The sequence below is a fragment of the Choristoneura fumiferana genome, chromosome 16 (genome assembly GCF_025370935.1).
Source record: "Choristoneura fumiferana chromosome 16, NRCan_CFum_1, whole genome shotgun sequence".
Taxonomy (NCBI): domain Eukaryota; kingdom Metazoa; phylum Arthropoda; class Insecta; order Lepidoptera; family Tortricidae; genus Choristoneura; species Choristoneura fumiferana.
In genome coordinates this window covers 17,687,633-17,706,470 of record NC_133487.1, presented here as the reverse complement: position 1 = coordinate 17,706,470, position 18,838 = coordinate 17,687,633, and positions in this window count along the sequence as shown.

Sequence of the window (18,838 nt, the reverse complement as noted above, 5' to 3'; positions counted from 1 at the left end):
TAAAAAGAACCCTGCAAAAAACTGTATTAACTTATGAACAGCTCAATACAGTACTCACTGAAATTGAGGCTGTATTAAATTCAAGGCCTTTGTTACCACTGTCTTCGAACCCAGACGATTACTGTTATTTAACGCCTGGTCATTTTATCATAGGCAATAGTTTGACTATGTACCCTGAAAAAGATGTCAGTAATATCCCAGATAACAGACTAAAATTCTGGCAAATGTGTACTAACCTAAAGCAAAAATTTTGGCAAATTTGGCACAAATGTTATTTGAATGTTTTACAAAACAGACCGAAATGGAAAACTGACATATCTAATGTAAAATTAGGTAGTTTAGTAATCTTAAAAGAGGATAATATGCCTCCAATGTCCTGGCCTATGGCCAGAATTGTAAAACTATTTCCCGGAGATGACGGAAAAGTGCGTGCTGTAGAAGTTAGGAAACCTAATAATAATACGCATGTGCGTAGCATACGCAAAATTTGTATATTGCCTATTCAAGATAATGAATAATAACCAATTTTTACAACACGCACGTATAGTGTATATTATCGCCACTAGATGGCACCACTGTCTATGTAAACGTTGATAAGTTTATTTACCATTATTTTTTTACAGTTATGTCAGCTGTTTATTTAGTAAGAATAATGCAAAAGTACATATTAGATTTACGTATAGTGCATAATACCGCCAATAGATGGCGCCACTATCTTTGTGAACTTTCATAGGTTTATTTAGCATTATTTTTTACAGTTGTCAACTGTTTATTTAGTAAGCTATTATGTAAAGAGAGCATATTAGATTTAAATTGATTTTAATATTTGCTTACCTACTTAAGCATTAATACATAGGTCTCTAGGTCGTAGGACTTCTTATTTCAGATGTGTAGTTTAACTATGATGCCAAGAACTAGAGTACCTTGCTTTACATTCAATTAAACCTTGTTTTTAAACTCATGATTTCGTGATTTGTTAATTGTATATTCATTAATTTGATTAATATTTCAATTTTGATACATACATAATATATGTATAATGAAAACTTGCAGAATAAGCGTAATAGCATTATATAATGTATGTTTGTTCTCTAACAAGCTGGCTGGCAGCATGTTGGCAACCCCAACACTAAGGTACAGCACTATCTCGACTGTCGATTCTTTGTTAGAATTAAGTTTTTTCCCCTCCCTTCTCTATGCACCTGTGCGAGCGCAATACACGTTTCCGAGTGAGAAAATAATTTTTATTTATTAAATCCCCAGCACGCCTTAAGCTAGCCCTATCTAATCAACCAAATACAGTGCCTGCTCAACACCTCCACAAGTTGGATTGAGTCGAAGGAGCAAAATGGATATGGGTGGTACACAACCGGCCGTTGTGGCGAAATATAATTAACATACTGTGATTACACTGTGCACTGTACCCATACAATGTCCCCACAAAAACTACGATCCTATACAATTTTAATGCGATCGCAAGAACCCGGGGGAGATTCCTCTCTGGCTCCTGAAAAACCGTGCGTGGATGATGTGCTCCGAATCTTGATGTTAACAGGAATAAATATGTAATTGGCAAGCACGCCTCCTGTCTCCGCCTTGCTGTGAAGCACCAATTATAATGGCTAGAGATATGCATGTACGTAATGTAAACCTATCATTGTACAAGAATAAAGAAACGAACATAATTGATGAACGTTGATATACTGTACGAAGGCGAGCTTACATACCTACAACGTTAACTATACATGGTGTTGAAATATGTATTTTTGCAGGATATAATTGTTTTGTTTTGGGAGGAGTCAGCTCTTCAGTTTCTCAGAAATAAAAAAAACATTTGCTTAGGTTGCTCATATAATACAATAAATTAATTAATACTAATTGATAACTAATCAATAATTAATTGGTTAATGCATCCCGTTTCAGCTTAGGTAAAAATGCCTTCGTGTGTCTCTTCTCTACTACAACTTAATTTAAGTTAATTTTGAGCAATTCAATGCAAGGTAAGAAGTAGTTTTTATTTTATGCAAAACAGTTATTAAAAATTATTACTACAAGTATAATTATTGATTTTTCTCCAGTATGCTTGCCCGCCAAACTATCGCAAACATAGTACACGAAATTCTTCCTTATGGACTGACACAAATGAAAAAAAAACAAAATCACTCCTAGCGGCCGAGAAATTGTATGAAATTACGAGTAGTCTCTCGCCTATAGGACTGTGTACTCGTCCTTTTGGGAATAAATAATAGTTAACAGTATTCTTGGTTTGTACTCAGTGACTCTCCCCAAATTGATAGAACTCAATCAACGCTAAAGTACCATGCAGGTTTTTTACTTTTAAAATTCACGTTTTGACTACGGTAAGTCAATCTAAACAGCCTGACGATCAAATTCCTTCAACCTTTTTTCTTTTTAAGTCCTAGTCTAAGATTCAATTTAGGAAGAAACAGCGTCTTTAAAATTGTCCCAAACAACCATTGTTTTTGTGCCATTGTTTATTTTTTATTTTGAATTGAATTTAAGATACCGAATAAATGGTAACAAAAGAAAATGCATGAGTTAACTAAAAATCGCTCAATAGCGCTTTAAACTTTTTTATTTTATTAAATTATTATTTCTACTGAAATGGCATTATGAGTCGTGTCGTGTACATTAAAAAAAAATCAAGTATCGCAGGAAAGTAGGTATAAGGGCAACTTTTTAAAACCGTTCCTGAGCATTTAATTTAATTTATAAATGTCTTATAATATACCTTTGCTTACCTTGTAATTTTCTCGGTGTACCTGTTTTCTGTATCGCTTACTATTTCTGGTGTACAATAAAGAGTAATTGTATTGTATTGTTGTATTGTAATATTAAATTAACCATTAGTCAAAATTAAAAAAAAAAAAAAACGACTTACCTATATCACAAAGTACCTACAAAGTAAGACCTAAACTACAAGCTAAAAACCACCATTCCGTGTCGTATCCGGCTCGAAAGTGCCCATAATGCCATAAAAAAAGTAGTTTTGTAATTGTTTTTATAATACGAGTATTAGCAATTCAATTCAATTTTCAAAAAATTTGCACCATCGATGATCCCACGAATATCGAGGTTGAAAATACACTATAGGTTGGCCGTAGCAATTTGGCAATAAGAGTTTTTTTGACAGGCTTGTTGGCGTAGTTTTTTGAGGTTGTTTGAAAACTTTGACATTAGTGTCATGTTGTGATTAGGTAATTTTAAATAGCCCAATGAGCCAATCGCAAGCAAGACTGCAACGTCAATTTTCCTAAATAATGCCATCTTTTTGTCGATTCAGTTTTTGGTCATTTTTACTAAATGCTGAATTTAAACTACGAATATATAAAGTTTTACCAATTAAGATTGGTTTTTTGGAATCTTTTTGTATAATTGTCGATGAGGGCTACGGCATAGATGTCGCTAGCGTCACTGCTTAAGTGGCTAAGAAACAAACAAGCTGAGATATGAGGTGCATAGGGGAAATTCGTGTCGGTACCGTTGACCATCAGTGGTGTAGCGGTATAGCACGCGGTACGGAATACCGAAGACCTGGGTTCGATTCCCAGTGATGGTCTTATTTTTCTGTGCATCTATATTTCAGTTTGTATTTTCAATTTAGTTTTACCACTTGCAGAATTCATTGACAATAGGGTTAAAAGGCAATTTCTTTTTCTGTAGCCGCTGTAGTTTAATATACTTAACCATGTATCATTAATAGCAACGATGTAGTTGCAGTATAGTTTTTATACCTAATGTAAGACCTCAATTCATTCAAGCCAATGTTTTATGTATAGTGCTACGGTGGCAGTCAACACATTTTTTACTGATACATAAATGCTCATTTAACAAAATCATCAACGTACAATGTAATTTACTTTACAAAAACAAGGTATTTCTGATAAATACTTAAAAGACTTAGCGAAGTGCACGCGCTGCCGGCGGCGGCATACACCGGAGCTTTGTAGCGAAATAATCTGAACCCCCGACGCAAAAAGAGGGGTGTAATAAGTTTGACCGCTATAAGTGTCTGTGTGTCTGCGTGTGTGTGTCTGTCTGTGGCACCGTAGCTCTTAAACAGGTAGACCGATTTGAATGCGGTTTTTTTTGTTTGAAATCAGGTTTTCTAGCGATGTTTCATCAAAATCGGTTTAGCCGTTTTTGAGATATTGAACTTTGAAGTGACAAAGTCGGGGGTTTCCAACTTTTTGTTGGTTAGGTTAGGTTGGTTGAGCTATGTACAGTCACCAGCATTAATATCTGCCACAGCGGAGCGTGCAAAAATATCTGACACGTCCTTCCGGCCCTAGAAATAGAGTCGTATCAGATATTTATGCTCGCTTGTTGCGTCATATATTGGTGCTGGTGACTGTACATTCTTTGTTGAAAGTACAACCTAAGGTTCTTCAAGGCTAGAGTGAATAGACCGTCAGTGCGATAGTGTCAGTCAAGGAAAGAAAGAAAGAAAGAAAGAAAGAAAGAAAGAAAAGTTTATTTTGGCTCCAAAATGTACCACCTAAAACTAAGACTAGAACTAGCACTAAAACTATGTTACTAGGTGACACGGCAGGATACCAAAAAGGGTCTCCACTCAGCATGTGTTGCCGCACATTATGTGCAGTAACGCTGGTTTTCTGTGGAGCCCAAGGGACAGTTATATGAAAAAAAAGGAAATTTATTAGTATAACAATTATTTTTCTGGTTTAGAATACTACACACAAAACTTTGCTGTATCTAAAGAAAATAGCAACAAACAAATTTTATAATATAAATTCGGGTTTTGGCCCGCGTACCTTGATTTTAGAGAAGCTCGATATTTCGGCTCAGGCGCATGCGCCATGATCACGAGGACTGGAGGATTGCGGGTTCTGGTATAACTGTCAGTCAGCAAAATAAAACATAACATTTGTAATAACCGCGATAGTCTTAAACATCGTGTATCAATGAACACGTAAATAATGGATTTCTTAACGATTTTTTCTTAAATTTATCAAATATGGCAGGTGGTAGGACCTTGTGCAAGATCCGCCCGGATTGCTACCACCATCTTGCTCGCTAATCCTGCCGTGAAGCAGCAGTGCTTGCACTGTTGTGTTTCGGCGTGGAGAGTAAGACAGCCGGTGAAATAACTGGCACCTGAGGTATTCCATCTTAGGCCTCTAGGTTGGCAACGCATCTGCAATACCCTGGTGTTGCAGTTGTCTATGGGCAGTGGTGATCTCTTACCATCAGGAGACCCACTTGCTCGTTTGCCATCCAGTCGAATAAAAAAAAAATCCTAGCAAAAAAAAAACCGAACTTATGGCCAAACATACTTAAGTGTAGACTTAAGTATGTTTGGCCATAAGTTCGGTGACAAATTATAATACCTAATCTGGTAGTATAACTCTGGTGGTCCTGTCAGAATCGTCTCCACACGAAGGAATCTCTTCAACGATTAATGGCATCAACTTGAAACTTGATACAAATAATGTAGTTTGGATGATAATGCAAGTACAGTCAGCAATTAAATATTTTTTAGGAGAGAAAATGAAATGTGGCGCCGCATACGATGCGTTTCGTCTAGCTTCGTTAAAATGCTAATGAAAATGAAATGAAAATGTATTTATTCCAATAGCCAGAGCAAACGTGCAGAAGGTCAGAGACCTCCTAGTAGCTAGTGGACCAGTGTTCATGTCTATAACAAAAAGGTTTGATTAGAGCTTCTGCAAAACATAAACGGTAAAAAACAGAAGTATGTACCTTACCTGTGTTAACTCTTTATTGTCGGTACAATAAAAAGAAACGAAATGCAATAGAAGAATACCTTATTTGCAATTTTGAACATGAAACTACCGTGAGACTCACTCATATTAAATATAATGACCCGGTACCTCCGAGTTGGAAAACGGTGTTAAATACTCGTGCTGCGTCATCGGTGTGTGTGAACGTACCTTTACAGAGCGATGTTGTTAGTGTTGTGTGCTACCCTACATTTGACAGTTGTAATGATGATGAAAACGCGGGTAGTTGTGTGCCGGTGTCAGTTTCGTCGGGTAGTCGCGCGAGCAGAGCGGCGGCGCGCAGTGCGCGTGTTGCAGCAGCCGCTGAGTCGCGTTGCTCCGAAGACGAAGGGCTACGGATTAGCCCGAAACATGTCGACCTAAACTCGACGTGAGTTATCCGGGTCATTATATTTTGTAATTTTATATTTTAATGACATTATATGCTGTTTTAATTAAACTTTTACTTCTTTAATTGTTATTTGATGTATATTATTCAATTGAATAAATAAATAATTATCCCATAACAAAATCTAACTAAACTTCTCTAATAGGATAGTACAAGACAAAAAAGAACTTCATGTATTATTTTTCGACTCGTATTTTTATACGTACTTACAGAGCTTATAATGAGAGGAATATAAAGATTACACTTAGGGGCTGTTTCACCATCCATTGATTAGTGTTAACCGACGGTTAAATGTGATGCCGTCTCCGTCTATTCGAACAAAACAAATAGAGAAGGTATCACACCTAACCGCCAGTTAACACTAATCAAAGGATGGTGACACAGCCCCTTAGTGTAATTTCTATTCCAAACAAGCTTTTGCCGGCGACTGTCTACGAAAAATTCGTTTATTACTACGAGTACCTATTCCGCCTTCTCAGGGTCTTACTACTACGACATGCCAAATTTCATTTAAATCGGATATGTAAGTAAGTGTCAGTTGAAACGTGAAGAGGTTTCAGGTAGACAGATAAACTAAAGATATTTTACTAATTTAGTGGATTTTATTGGACATGCATGATATACTCACTTCTCCCTTTGTATATGGTTTTAATTTTTTAATTTTTTTTTTTCTCCGTCTGACTGGGGCAAAGGAACTGGCTCATGCATACATGTTTATTTAACGTTTGGGCTCCACAGAAAACCAGCGTTACTGCACATAATGTGCGGCAACACATGCTGAGTGGAGACCCTTTTTGGTATCCTGCCGTGTCACCTAGTAACATAGTTTTAGTGCTAGTTCTAGTCTTAGTTTTAGGTGGTACTTTTTGGAGCCAAAATAAACTTTTCTTTCTTTCTTTCTTTCTTTCTTTCTTTCTATATAAATTTAGAATTCTTATTTTATTTCTTACTGTGACATTTCATTTATTTAAATGTACTTTATTATGTATTTCAGCGTTTGACATTTTGTTTCGTCAATTAATGTATTTTTTCTTTTATTCTTTTAAATTAATGGGTGTTTTGGTTTTTTATTGTAAACTTTCGAATTTATTATAGTAGTAAGTATTTTCTATTACACTATTGTTATAGTTATATTATACCCGCTCCGGGTCGTACCTGGTTCAGCAGGTGGCGCTGGCCATACAGCGGGAAATGCGGCTGGCATTATGGGCACCTTTGAGCCGGGTACGACGCGGAATGGTGGTTTTTAGGTTGTAGTTTAGGTCTTAGTTTGTAGGTTATGTTATAGGTTTAGGTTAATTTTTTTGTTTAGTTTAATTTAGTTAAGATTATCTTAGGTTAGTTGTTTTTGTACCTGTATACAATAAAGGACTTAATCTTCGAGAATAAATAAATATCATGGGACACTTGACACCAATTGACCTAGTCCCAAACTAAGCAAAGCTTGTACTATGGACACTAGGCAACGGATAAACAAACTTATATAGATAAATACATACTTAAATACATATTAAACATCCAAGACCCGAGAACAAAAAAAAAAAGTTATATTATAAGTACGCCTGACTTTATAAGATTTGTTATTTTATTACTGAAATTGTTCTTCCTTAAAGATTCCTGTTCATGTAGGTAGTTTATTCTTTAACACACCCACAATTCGTACTTCGCATTAACCCGCACGGAATGTCCTCTGACTCGTCCAATTGTCCTTAACTTTTTGGCGACAGTACGGCCTCGCCGTAATTCTGCGAGGCTACTACGAAATTCGAAATCAAAGTTCGTATCGTACCGTCCCCCTCACTCTCTTTTTAAATAATATAAGCGCCAGCGGGACGGCAACACACGAAGTTAGAATTTTGAGCGTCGTAGTAAAGGACCTGGTCGGGTTCAGCGGCCGACCGAACCAAGCTGAAATGTGTCAGCAAAAACTGCGTCTGCCCATCGTCTGTTATTTATGATGTAGTAAGGACGCGCGTGCGGCTATGAGGCTCTGGGATCTTTTAGTTCGCATACCTCAAAAGAGCATAAGGAACTCTTAGTCCTTTATTTATTGAATCAGGCGTTACATTGCGGAGAACATGCACACATACAAATCTCACAAACCCATCTATCACCACCACATTACACAGTAATTTAACATCGTAGCATGGTGAACGGTTGTGTAGCTCTGAAGATGAGCTCTGGTTGAATTCGAAAAGCGTCAGTGTAGTGTGGTGGTGGTGATATATGGTTTTGTGTGATTTGTGTTTCTTCTTACAGTGTGGAGGTGGAGGAACTGCATGAACACATATTTTTTTACATAAACTTGCTACATAATAATATCATAAGGTTGCGGGTGAGTAAAGTAATTGTTTTAGTTCATTTCTTAGTCCAACAGTCAAGATCCTTTTTCTTTGGCACGCGCAGTGGTACATATTTTTCTTGTATCATGTTTCTCAACATATTAAATATTTAATAATGTTAATTTATACAGTTATACACATGATACGGATAAGAGATAAAATATTTTTTCCATACATCAGGTGGCGCACTTTGAATCACTCGCTCCACTCAGGACTTAAAAGAATGCCCTCGCCGTAGACACATCATTTTGCTTCCATGTGATTCTTGCCCTTCAAGAATAGTAGATTTAAAAGACGTGCGTACCGCTTCTATGGGGCATGAATCACACGGAAGCAAAATGATGTGAGGGCGTTCTTTTAAATTTTGAGCGGAGCGAGTGATTCAAAGTACGCCACCTGATGTATGGAAAAATATTTTTATCTATCATCCGTATCATGTGTATAAATAAAAATTATGAAATGTTTATTATGTTTATAAACATGATACTCAAAGATCTATTTCAATAGGTTCATTTTGTAAGTAGCTTGACCCATTGAAGAGACCAAACACCCTCGCAGGCACATACACACATTAATTGAGATAGTGACACTTAGTGGAAGCGTGCTGGGCCCATAACCAATCTAAAGGCTTTAATAGTCTTTACCCAGTGATTAAATGAAAAAAAAAATACTTTAAAAGTTACCGACATGTAAATTTGCGAAAGACATTGACATAAGTAAGAAAACAAAAACTCTTCATTTGAAATCAGCCATAGACAAATTTCTGCATAAAGTATGAAAAAAAAAACTGTGACTGGAGAGTTGTTTAGGCTCCCCAATGTATTTGGCTGCTTGCAGAAAACATTGAAATAATTTCCTGAATATCTCAGATCAAAATCAAGACAGCAAGTGAAGATAATAAGGTACTTGATTTTTTTCTTAGGTTTAAAGTCCTCTGGCAACGGTTAACGTTAATATTTAGTTTTTTTTTTTTTTTTCGAATGGATGGCAAACGAGCATGTGGGTCTCCTGATGGTAAGAGATCACCACCGCCCATAAACACCTGAAACACCAGGGGATTGCAGATGCGTTGCCAACGTAGAGGCCTAAGATGGGATACTCAAGTGCCAGTAATTTCACCGGCTCCTCAAGTGCCAATAATGGCAATATTGATCAGAATGTGTTCAAAAATATTTTCTGGTGACATAATTCTTACTATATATTCTATAACATTGTCTTTGATTTTTGTTTACAACAGATTGATTGATTAACCCGATAATTAGAGAAAGCCCCATTAGTCGAGACTTTCTAAGTTGATCATTGACACGCTTACGCCGCGCGCGCCGTTTTATTTACGCATCCGGCGCAGGCGCAGGAAGGATGTGGACAGTTAGATCCGCAGGTTGCATAACAATAGCCTTGCCAAACTGAGGGTTAGGAACATTTCTACTCTGTATTTTATATTTTAAAATAAGTTTTTGATAAAAATTTCATTTTTCACACAAGATTTTTTTGCTGACTGTACTTTTTGTTGACTGTATTGTATTGTCACCCAAACTACATTTGCACACCACATTTCAAGTCGATGCCATTAACCGTTGATGAGTTCTGTCCTGTAGGTATCCTGGCCGGACTACCAGGGTGGCACTACCAGATTATTGTATTGTCACGCAATTTACATAAGTGTACCAAATTTCAAGTCAATTCAACTACCTACTGGAAGTTGGTCGAATTTAACTTGCAAGATTTGATTACAGACAGACAGGCAGACAACGGGACAGGTGAAACTAAATAAAAGCTTGTAATATACTAACCTTTTATTATAGGATGAATCGATGATCTCATTAAAATGCCAGAATAGAGTGGACAAGAAAGAGGAAGACACAAGATCAAAAATAACCTAACCAACAAAAAATTGGAAAACCCAAGACTTTGTCACTTCAAAGTTCAATAACTCAAAAACGGCTAAACCGATTTTGATGAAACATAAACAAGAACCATCGCTAAAAACCTTTTTTTTTTCATTCGACTGGATGACAAACCCGCAAGTGGGTCTCCTGATGGTAAGAGATCACCACCGCCCATAAACATCTGCAACACCAGGGGTATTGCAGATGCGTTGCCAACCTAGAGGCCTAAGATGGGATACCTCAAGTGCCAGTAATTTCACCGGCTGTCTTACTCTCCACGCCGAAACACAACAGTGCAAGCACTGCTGCTTCACGGCAGGATTAGCGAGCAAGATGGTGGTAGAAATCCGGGCGGACCTTGCACAAGGTCCTACCACCTGCAAAAACCACCTGCTTTCAAGTAAAGATAAATGCATTCAAAACGATCCATCCGTTTAAGAGCTACGGTGCCACAGACAGACAGACAGAAACACATAGCGGTCAAACTTATAACACCCCTCTTTTTGCGTCGGGGGTTTAAAAGGTGACTACGACTGACTACGGTGATACGCACCCGTTTAAACGAGATTGAGTTGAAATAGGCCTACACCGGCGCAGAACGGTGCCCGTCCGGCGGAAGCGCGGAAAGTAAGTTAACTTGCGCACGCGGCGGGTCACGCGCACGGTGGCGCAGATGGTCGGTTCCTGCGCACGTGATGGACAGACCGACATTAGTGTCACGGCATTCATAATGTTATTAATAAATATACAAACAAATCACGGAACAATGACACCATAATTGACTTAGTTCAAAAGTAGGTAAGCAAAGCTTGTGTTAAGGGGCTACCCGAGGTTTTCATCGATTTTTGACAAGTTTTGAATCGTATCTCCTACTTTTGCACTACAGATAGAATTATAAGTCAAACGGCTATCGGTTCAATTTTTTACCGCATAATAGATGAAGGGTGTTTGGCCTCTTCAATGGGTCAAGCTACTTACAAAATGAACCTATTAAAATAGATCTTTGAGTATCATGTTTATGAACATAATAAACATTTAATAATGTTAGATAAAAATATTGATCTTGAGTATCATGTTTATGAACATAATAAACATTTAATAATGTTAGATAAAAATGTTTTTTTCATACATCAGGTGGCGTACTTCGAATCACTCGAATAAATAATAGTATTAATTCATAGACATGTATGGCACTGTTGTATGTAACGCAACCTCAGGAAAGATCACATTGCAATTGTCATGTAGCAGGTATTAGACTTAGGTATAGGTATAGCAGTCAGTATATATAGTCTCCTCCAATGTATGTCCAGTCAGTAATAAACTACCTTAATATCAACACACAGTGTTTTCACTTAAGCTCCTAGTCCTCACCCTACATGGCGATCCTGCTAGGATTGGGAACTCTAACAAAACCCCGGAATTTCAATTTAACAGCTGGATCCAATTAACACGCGTGCAAAGCCGCATGTAAACACTAGTTTTAAAAACAATTCACATGTCAGCGACTCAAACCGCAAACCACACACCCAAGCCCAAACACCGAAACAAGAATCTTGCACCAATTGCCAAATAAAGCCCGTCTGCCAGTTCATGTACCATATACGATCGTTAAACAAAAGGGATCCCCACAAGCTAGACACAACGTGCACGCCCTTAAGAGACCAGCACCATAATTTGGACCCGATGCATGAGCAATCACTTACGCCGTTTACTTATTTAGCTTCAGACATCTCTGTATGGACGGTGACCTTATGCCGTATCGGCGAAACGTAGGACCATCGGGAATTTGCTTTTTTGGCACGCTCTTGAATGGGTAGTTACGTAACTGTTATGGAAGCGTTTGTTTTCACTACCATTTAACAAAAGCCAAAATAAACAAAATCGAAATTACTTCTATTGACAACTATTCAACTTAACACTAAGGGTGAGGCCAAATGAAGGTAATTTTTTGAGGTGTGAATCGCGTATTTTCGGGTGTGTATTAGAAGAATAGACAAAAAGACATTTAATATTTTTAAAGTGCACAACTATAATTTAAACAACAACACCTTTTGGATGCAAATATCTATTATTCGCAAAATCTTGAGCACAAAACACGTACAGTTGAACAAAAATGTTATCAAAAATATCTGATCACGCTTCTACGTCGTTAACAATAGTCGTGTTCACATATTTTTGATAAAATTTTTGTTCAGAAGCTTATGAACTCGATTGTACAGTCACTTGTATAAATATCTGCCACAGCGGAGCATGGAAAAATATCTAACACGTCCTACCGACCCTAGAGATAGAGTCGTATCAGATATTATTCATGCACGCGTTTTTGTGCCCGATATTGGTGCTGATGACTACACCAGTGACCAAGTTTTTTTTTTAAAGCGAGTAATTACGACACAGACTTACCAACAATTTCGAAGATGATTAAAACACCGACGTCTTGTAAAGACGTCTTCTATTGACAACTATTCAACTTAGCACTAAGGGTGAGGCCAAATGAAGGTAACTTTTTGAGGTGTGAATCGCGTATTATCGGTCGTGTAATTTCTGTTGCATTTCGGTTTTACACAAAAGTCCAGGCCCTGTTATACTACGAACTACGAAGTGCAAAACTCGAACTTCTTAATGCCGTCCCGCTGGCACTTATATTATTTAAGAGTTAGAGGTACGGTACGATACGAACTTCGATTTTTGAATTTCGTATTAGTAGCCCCCAGTTTGTGCCACATGGCTACTCAAAAAGGGTTGTACACATTGTGTAAAACCAAAATTACGTGAATCATACATACTTAACTCAAAAAACTACACTCGTCGGTTTTGCAAAGCAAAGTTTGTACATACCTACTGCGACTAGACACACATAAGTAAATATTATATAACTACGCGGCTTTTGGAGAAAAACTAACAACTTTATAGCTCGAACAACGCCATCTATTGATTGCAGACCCAGCAACGTAAATCGAAATGGAATTGTCACAATTGTAAAGCTGGGTATTCACATTCGCAGGAATACGCGAACCAACAAGACATTTTAAAATTACAGTTTCAAAAGATCTATGTCGGCGATTGAAGTACACCAAAGCGCACGAACCCCGCAACCCCGCAGCTTCAACAACGCGTTCTTTTTGGTTTGATATGCACTTTTGTTTGTATGCTGGCATTAGTACAATATATGAATGTTTGCCCGCAAGTGACTGTCCCTGTTATTTATTTTGTCACAGATTTTTTTATCTGTAAAATAAGTTGCTGTCACTTTCTAACCCCAAAACTATTATCACTATCCGAATATTAGTGAAATGAAATAAGAAGGGATTTTCCGTAATTCCCACGGGATAGAATACCAGTTTTTGTTTAATTTAAAACCTTATTAAATTAAATAAAGTTGAAAAGTTCGTTTGTCTCTAAGCGCCAATATTCAAAACTACCAGTTGAAATACAGTTTTTTTTAAGTTACAGCATTTTCAAACATAACAATTTACATAACTTATACCAGGAGGCCGGGAGAACCGTGAGGAAGAATAGAAAATATAGCATACAAAATAAACTAAACTAATAGAAACGAAACCACAATATATTTCGAGTGAGTTTATTAAAAACTTATTGGAAGTTTACGAAGCAGCCGCTAAGTGTATTGGATGTTTCCCGATCTTCGTATTAACCTTGTATTTTATAGACAAAACATGATTGTATCTTTTAAAAAGCAGTTGGTAGTCGGTTGAAAGTATCACAGAGTAATTTTTTTTCACTTACTAGCCGTTACCCGCGACTCCGTCCACCCAGAATTCGTTTATTGCTATCCCGCGGGAACTATGCAATTTCCCGGGGTAAAAACTATCATATGTCCTTTTCCGAGAATCAAACTGTCTGTATACCGAATTTCATCTAAGTCATAATGTAATGTTAGTCATAATGTTTGACATACTTAACTCATTTTTTCTGTGAAACCATTTATTTTTCAGAATTGTTATAAAGCAAACCTAACCAAAGTTATAGAGCTCTACAATATGACCATTAAAATATTTATGAAAATTGTACGGTTTCTGCAGGAAAAAAATATTATGACTAACAAAAGTTATGACAAATATTACATTATGGCTTATAAAATTATGGCAGTCGAAAGGATCAAAAATATCATGCATTTAACCACAGAGCGCTCCACAAAACAATCTATTGACAGATTGACTTATCGAAGGATAAAAATTTTACAGGTCATCTTTTCCAATAAATTTTCATTTGTCTTTTAAATCTTGACATTTAATAGTACATTGTGTCTTAAGGGCGGTAAATATCGAGTCATGTGGGGTAAATGTACACAGTAGGTAAGTGAAAGCAATCACATACATTTCGGACTGAAATGTATGTTACAACGCATGACTTTCCCAATGAGAAATTGCGGGTTAGTCGGTTTCGTACGCAAACACCTAAAATATACATAAAACAACTTGACACTTTGGCACTTAACAGTTGACAGCCGTGGTGGCCTAGTGGTTAGCCCTATGGCCTCTCAAGCAGAGGATCACGCGTTCAAATCCAGGCTCGCAACGGAGTTTTTCCAAATTCATATGCGAAATTACATTTGAAATTTACCACGAGCTTCACGGTGTAGCAAAACATTATGAGGAACCTGCGCAATAAACGTCTTCTTTCTTTCTTTCTTTCTAAACTTAACCAACTTAGAAAAGTAAAAAAATTGGTTACTAAGATCCACCGCAAATAAACTTCGCTTCATCATCATCAGCCGGAAGACGTCTACTGCTGATCAAAGGCCTCCCCCTTAGAACGCTACAGTGAACGACAACTTGCCGCTTGTATCCACCGGTTTCCCGCAACTTTCTATTCGCTTCGCATTCACGTAAAAAAAACGAACCGAAATCCGTTCATCCGTTTGAGAGCTACGACAGACAGACTTGGTGTTAAAATTGTAATACTCATTTTAACACCCGACGCGAAAAGGGAGGTGTTATAAGTTTGACCGCTATGTGTGTGTCTGTGGCACCGTAGCTCTTAAACCGATTTGAATGCGGTTTTTTTTATTTGAAAGCAGGTTCTCTAGCGACGGTTCTTAGACATGTTTTATCAAAATCAGTTCAGCTGTTTTTTGAGATATTGAACTTTAAAGTGGCAATGTTAGTTAGTTGTGTCGATGGTTAGAAACTAGAATAGTATCTAAATAAAACGGGGGTTGAAAACTAAAGCAATATGACATCTTCAAACCTATGTTTAACAAAGAAATGACATTTTGATTTTTACTTTAGAAGGCAAGCAGCTATTTCCGTCAACGTTTGAGCCTGGACATTCAAGGAGAAAACGCTGTTTGCCTCCTGGAAACTATGCCGTCGACTGGCATTTTTAAAGATATTTTTTGTTTTTGATTGTTAAAACTCCAATAAATGTATTACGTAAGTGACAGTTAGTTTAAAAAACAAAAAAATATCCGCAACAGGCTTCGTCAACAAAACTTAAAGTTTTTGATTGTTAATTAGTTGTTCTGCACTTTATAATCCTACGAATTAAAACATTTATTTTAGGGTGTAAGAAACTAAAACCGCTTTTTATTTTTCTCAAAACTAGATGACACTAGTATTTATTTACATGCAAGTTAGCAGCCACGAGGTCACACTGTGACGGCCATTTAACAGCTTTTTGTCAAGCCTAACGTTTGTGCAGCACTTCGCGCCCCTTATATGTCATAGGTAATGTTTGGCCAGACAATTTGTGGGGCCTTACATGGCTCGCCCCTTTTTGAGTGGCGGCTCTAATTATTGTATAAGTAATTCACTCGCTGTTTGGTTTACGTAAGCAGCTAGGTTGACATGGAATCTTTTACGCTGCTAAACAATTAAAATAAGTCGAACAACCCGACTGCCTTAAAAAAACTAAAATGGAAAAAACATGTCTAGTTGTCTAGAATTCAGAGTATAGCAGTCGGGACCGATTCAAAATCTATCAGCTCAAAATTTTCCAGTAATAGATTCCGACTGTTCAAGTTTAAGTTAGGTACTTAACTTCTAAGTAGACTGCATAAGACTTGATTTTTTCCTAACTATCTACATACAAAATTTCAGCACGATCGGCTCAGTAAATAGACAGTGCCGAGAACTCATGTTGATCATCAAGAGAAGAAAGTTAGCCTATATAGGACATGTATTACGGCATGATCGTTATCATTTACTTCAGACAATAATGATGGGAAAAATTGTCAGGAAAAGACGCGTCGGAAGAAGAAAGAAATCGTGTCTCCGAAACATTAGAAAGTGGACCGGTATCGCCAGTGTGGAAGAACTTTTTTGTCTGGCGAGAGATAAGGAGAGAGATAAGAAGAGATATGTGGAGCTGACAGCCAACCTCCAGTAGTGGAGAGGCATCGCAAGAAGAAGAAGAAATAGACAGTGTCATAGAAAAATCCATATTTAGTGCATCAGTTCAGTGTTTAGTGCCCTCTCATTCGAGAGGAGGCCTGTGCCCAGCAGTGGACATATATAGGCTGGGATAAGGGATAAGTGCATCAGTTAGATTATCAAATGTTTCAAAGTAACATTATGTTTTCTTTTGTCAATTAAACAAAAAACCGGCCAAGTGCGAGTCGGACTCGCGCACGAAGGGTTCCGTACCATTATTTATAAAACACGTTTGTTGTAGGGGGCTTACAAATTTTTTTATCCTGCTTTTAGTATTTGTTGTTATAGCAGTAACAGAAGTACGTAATCTATGAAGAAACTGTCTAGCTGCCACGGTTTGTGAGATACAGCCTGCTGACAGACCGACGGACGGACAGCGGAGTCTTAGTAATAGGGTCCCGTTTTTACCCTTTGGGTACGGAACCCTAAAAATTATGAAGACATACTAGGACCGAGTAGTAAGGACCTTACCATTTCTTCTGTTCAAAATATTTATTTTTAAAAACGCACGCTCAATACGAAGTGTCCATAATATCTGTTCAAAATTCAAATTGCAAATAATTTGTGTCGTGGGTTTTTCTTTTCTTTAATTTTTTTTGTAAATTACGCTTTAAATGCTTGCGCCAAAAGATTCAATCTTGAAAAATATTTTTAAACTTTTTGAGGAATTAAAAAAAAGTAATTCGACTATGCATAATAAAATGAATTCATCCTCCAAGTAGATTCATATTCGTAATAATTAGTTGTGTTTCACGAAATGTAATCGTGTTTACTTTAATATTTATGTACAGTTACTGTCATTTTAAGGTTATTTCCGCGCCCTAAAATTGTCTATTATAGACAATCACTGAAAATGACGATAATCCTCCGTTATTGGCTGTTGAACCCTAAGTAAATTTAAAAAAATAATACTTTAATTCCTAGAAATTAATGAGGAGCTTTAGTCCCGATATGCAGAGACTAAAATAACATTTTAAGAGCATGAGAAGTAAAAAAAATATTATAATTATTTTACCCAGGAGACTACCCAGTTATTATTATTTTGTTGTACCTCACAATGACCGCACCTGCTTAGGTCAGCGGTGACCACGCTTCCTAAAAAGGGGAGGTTGGCAAACAACCGGTCATTGGCCTATTTCGCCCATAGAAGGGTAAGGACTCCAATTGGAAACCTTTGGGACAATAACAACTCCATTTACTTACACATTCCAAAGTCAATTTTTGCAATAGATAGCGAAATCTACTCTATCACTCAAATCACTCACTCACTCACGAACTTTGCGCGCTTTGGTCTTTGTATTTTTTTTTTCGATTGGCAAAGGAAAATATTTTGAACACGTACCAATATTTTTTGATTATCTAACTGACAGACTAAAGAAAATATTATATACGTACCTAGTTATTTCGAGGATCTCGAAAATGACTAACAATTTCTATGAAATGTACTGTGTAGGTGTTTTTGGGGACGAACAATCGATCTAGCATTGTGATATAAAGATATGATATCTTTGGAAATACTCGTTGTAGTCAAAGCAAAGCTCAGTGGCTCATTATAAATTAGAAATCAGATCTTTACTAAACATCTAATTAATTACCTGAGTAAAATATTTTTTTTTGCTAAGTACTTCCGAAGTCATGGAAGGAATGCACTCATTCAGTTCACAAAACTCGAATTGTACGAGTATGTTTAATTGTCGCTCGCGTAACGCAAAAATTCATACCATTTTTAGCGTTCTATATATGCGAACAGTTATATGTCCACCCGTTTGTCTGTCTGTCTATCTATTTGCCTATCACAGCAAATTCGCTCCGCATCCTGACCCATGAAAACATGAATTTGGACACATTGGGAGGCAAATATGGAAAAGTAACTATATTATATTATACTATATTTAGTAAATAAAACTCGCGTAAATTATTACATCTGGCAGGTAGGTCACCCGCGACTTTACATAAAGATCCATCTACGAATATAATTATATCCATTTCATCCAAATTGGTTGAGCCACGAGTCTCTAAGGTATTATAGCTTAGATAA